Source organism: Octopus bimaculoides, chromosome 1 (assembly GCF_001194135.2).
Source record: "Octopus bimaculoides isolate UCB-OBI-ISO-001 chromosome 1, ASM119413v2, whole genome shotgun sequence".
NCBI lineage: Eukaryota > Metazoa > Mollusca > Cephalopoda > Octopoda > Octopodidae > Octopus > Octopus bimaculoides.
In genome coordinates this window covers 20,631,137-20,636,198 of record NC_068981.1, presented here as the reverse complement: position 1 = coordinate 20,636,198, position 5,062 = coordinate 20,631,137, and positions in this window count along the sequence as shown.

Below are 5,062 nucleotides of genomic sequence, written 5' to 3'. Positions count from 1 at the left end.
AATAATAATAATAATAATAATAATAATAATAATAATAATAATAAACCTGTGAATTTGCATGTGTAAACTGGGAATGCATACAATGAGTTTCTCTGCTCTAGGTGTACGGAAAACACTTGGCGAGAAATGGAAGAAAATTTGAAGAAAGAAGAAAAAAAACAACAACATAATAATAATAATAGTAACAACAACATCAAAAAATACCTTAGGAATGAGAACCCAGGTTCAAAATTTCTCCAAGACATCTGCATGAAGGCTGGATGGTATATCAGCTGAAATGTTGCGCTTACAAAAAACAATGTATGCCAGAAGGTCAGCAAATCTAATGGAGGCCTCAAAAGACATTTTAAGAACCACAAAGATCAGAACTTAACTGCAGCTCTTGGTGCTCCAAATTGTATATGCAATCTATGTGGGTGTCTTTTCAAAACATTAAACTCTGCATGCGGAGAAGACAACCATCATATATATATATATATATATATATATAATAATATTAGGGAATAAATTATTATTCCAACCTTACAGGTGAAATTAAGTTATAATAATATTAGACCGAATTTCGTAATATATAATATATGCATATAACTAATTTAGAGACGAACCACCACTCCACAACTCAGTCAACGAAGAACCCGTCCAAAACCATGCTGTGAGACATACATCATACAAAATACTAATCTAAAATTTTAATAATATATAATATTGAACATACATAATAATATATAAGAGCAAATACTTTTAAAATCACAGCGAATACCATACAAAGAAGCATTCATCATAAAAATATTAATCTAAAAATCAAATAAAGTATAAATTGAACAATAAAAATTAATACAATAATATAATGTATAAAAGTAAGTACTAGTACATCGACTACGCGCGTTTCATGGCTGAATTAGGACTATATAAAATCATATAAGAAAACCATATCCATGTTCATTAGAACGAAAAAATGATTTTACTCCCAAAAACAGTCACTCCTCAGGTCAAATTCCTAAAAAATCCTAAAACCTAAAAGTTTAACTTAGCTCATAATATGATAAGGAATAAAAATAAGAAATAAAAAATATATATAAAGAAACAAAACCTGTAATATAATCCATAAGTTAAAGACATTAATATTATTATTAAAAGTTACAAGCTTAAAATATTCAAATAGAGTATTATTGTAAACAAGATTAATTCATTATGGAAAAGGTAAATAAATGTAAATACATGTTAGTGTATAAAGTTAATAAAAGATGTATGTCAATATTGTTTAGAATAAATTTAAAAAACATGACTTACCTGCAGGCGAAGTTACTGTATTTGCTCTTATATATTATATGATTGTAATAATCTTACTGTTCAATATTATATATTATTAAAATTTTAGATTAGTATTTTGTATGGTATATGTCTCACAGCACGGTCTTGGACAGGTTCTTCATTGACTGGTGGAATGGTGGTTCATCTCTAAATTAGTTATATATATATATATTTGAAAAGATTTGTAAATGTACCACATGAGTAAGTAGATATTAAAGATAAACAAAAATGAAAATGCCACTTTTTAAAAAATTGGGTGTTTTAATTAACATACATTACATGTTTCAGTTTTTTTTAAAAAACCTTATCAAAAATGAGTATAAAATATGTAAGAAGAGAAGAGGACTATTAATAAAATAAAATTGAAATTAAAAGTAAGAATGACATTCATAGTTTACTGCAAAAAATAACAGTAAACTATGAATGTCATTCTTAATTTTAATTTCAATTTTATTTTATTAATAGCCCTCTTCTCTTCTCACATATTTTATACTCATTTTTGATAAGGTTTTTAAAAAAAAAACGAAACAGGTAATGTATATTAATTAAAACACGTCCAATTTTTTTAAAAAGTGGCATTTTCATTTATCTTTAATATACATATATAAATATATATATATATATATATACACACACACCATTACACTTTGATCTTGGCTAAAATGCCAAGAGGTCAAGCCCTGCAAGGAGCCAACAGCCATTACATGTGTGTGTATGTTCCTTTTTGTGTTTGTTTGTCTCATCACTGCTTGACAACCAGTATTGGTTTGTTTACATCTCTGTAAGTTATCTGTTTGGCAAAAGAGAATGACAGGATGAAAAATAAGTACTTAAAAAGTAAGAGTTGAATATGAATAAATATAAATATATAAAAATTATATAAATAAATATATAAATCATCATCATCATTTAATACCCGTTTTCCATGCTGGCATGGGTTGGACGGTTTGACTGGGGACTGGCAAGCCAGGATGTTGCACTAGGCTCTAATCTGAGCTGTCAATGTTTCTACAGCTTGATGCCCTTCCTAATGCCAACCACTCCAAGAGTGTAGTTGGTACTTTTTATATGCCACCAGCATGGGAGCCTGTCAGGTGGCACTAGCATTGGCCACATTCAGATGGTACTTTTTATATCCCACCAACACAGGAGCTAGTTGGGGTGGGGTCTGGCATTGACTATGTTCGGATGGTGCTTTTTATGTTCCACCGGCATGGGGAGCCAGTCAGGCGGAACTGGCAATGACCTACGCATGCATGGTGCTTATTGCGTGCCACCAGCATGGGATCCAGTCAGGCGGCACTGGTATCGGCCACAACTACAATTTCCATTTGATTGTGATTTGATTTGATTTTGATTTTGATTTTGATTTACTTGACTCAATAGGTCTCCTCAAGCAGGGCAGGTCACCTGATGATTCATAGATACTTTTTTAAGTGGGCTGGTTATGTGACACCGGTATAGGCTACAGCTGTGATCTCACTTTACTTGTGGGTCTTCTCAATCATAGCATATCTCCAGAGGTTTCAGTCTTTCATCACTGCCTCTGTGAGGCCCAACATTCGAAGGTCATGCTTCACCACCTCATCCCATGTCTTCCTGGGTCTACCTCTTTCACAGGTTCCTTCCACTGTTAGGGAGTGACACTTCTTCACACAGCTCTCCTCACCCATACGTAGCACATGACCTTACCAGTGCAGTCATCTCTCTTGTACACCACATCTGTTACTTCTTATGTCTAACCTTTCTCTCTGGGTGCTTACACTCTGTTGTGTATGCACACTGACATTACACGTCCAGCGAATCATACTAGCTTCATTTCTTTCAGGCCTGTGTGTCCTCAACAGTCATAGCCTATGTTTCACTGCTGTGTAGCATGGCTGTTTGCACACATACATCATACACTCTACCTTTCACTCTGAGCAAGAGGCCCTTTGTCACCAGTAGTGATAGAAGCTTTCTGAACTTTGCCCAGGCTAATTCTTATTCTAGTGGTAATGCTCTCTGAACATCCACCACCACTACAGACTTGGTCACTTAGGTAGTGGAAGCTATCAACTACTCCCAGTTTCTCCCCCTGGCATGTGATGGAATCAGTTTTCTGAACATCTGCAGTGTTTATTGCGCTTGTGCATCTGCCGTACACAAAAGCTATCCTCCCATTTAGCCTTCCTTTGATGTTACTGCATCTCTTATGCATCCATAGCTTACACTGGGTACATCTTATGGAGTTTCTACCTACACCTTTTCTACAGATTGAGCAGGGCCATCTACCTAAAGAGGTTTGTGATGTGTTCACCTTCCTACTTACTAGGACTTTCGTTTTTACAACATTGATTCTAAGACCCTTCGATTCTAAACCTTGCTTCCACACCTGAAATTTCTCCTCTAGTCTTATTAAATATTAAATATAAATAAATGATATGACTTAAATTAAGTACTGGGGGTCAATTTGTTTAGCTAAAGCTTTCAAGGTAGAACCCCATCTGAGCTTCAGTCTAATGATTGAAATGAGTAAAATATCTGGTTGAGTAAAGGTATGTACAACTAGGGCATCCAGCTGTAAAAATCCTGTCAAAACAGTTACAGAAGTCTGGTACAGGCTTCTACCTAGCTGGCTCTTGTCAAACTATCCCACTGATGGAAGGCAGAGGTTTAGCAATGATGATGATGATAATGATGAATTTTACTTAAAAAACATTATAAACTTTTTTACCAATCCAATATATATAGATCATCATGTTGGACTGTTGAACTCTGCACATTTTTCTCCCTCTGTTTTTTTTTCATTTTCTCTCCATTTTTTCGGTTGAAGAGCATAGGCTTGAAATGTAAAAAACTTTTTCCATTCTTCCCGAGCATTAAACTAATATACCTGCTTGTTGTTCCTACACCTATCTTTGCCTTTTGTTTCTTGTAAACTTGAACTATATCTATATTACATTAAAAATGAACTTCAATCTCGCTTGCTTGCTTGCTTGCAATCTTACACAGTCAAACTAGCACATAATGGGAAAATACTATGAACTAATGCCCTCCTGAAATGTGAATACAAATGGAATAAAACAAATTTTGCATAAGTTGGACAAGTGGTTCTTGAGATATTGGGGGTTTGGGGGTACAGATACTCAAAATAGTGCATAATGGGAAAATTCTCTGAAAATACCTTAACCCTGAAAGGGAAGAAACTCTAACTTTTCAATTAGACACACTATGATGGGCAAAAGTCTTAGTGACTTGCCAACGAAAAAATACGAGTTGTTTTTTACAATAAATATTTCTATTTTCGCTTACCTTAAACACAATATTTTAATCATTTGCAAATATTTTAAAGTGAATGTGATTTCAAAAATGTAAATTGTACTGTAAGTATTTATATTTTAGCTTTCTTTAAACAGGCAATATTTTAATCTTTTTAAGAATTATTTTCAAAATTATTTTCATTTTTTTTTGGTATATTTAAAAAATATTTCAAACTGAAAATGACTCTGAAAATATGGTAAATATTTCTTAAAAGACCTGTTCATAACTTCGGTGTGAAATAATTTTTTTCCATAGGATTTTTTTGAGTGCATTCAACCCATCTCACCTCCAAAGATTCAGCTTCTATTTCTAGCACACCCTGCTACCATGTAACAGCTATTTGTAATAAAGGACCCGAAATAGCTGTTACGTGGTAGCAGGGCGTGCAAGAAATAGCAGCCAAATCTTTCCTTTTTTTGTGGAAAGGAGCCGTTTATGTGTGATTTCA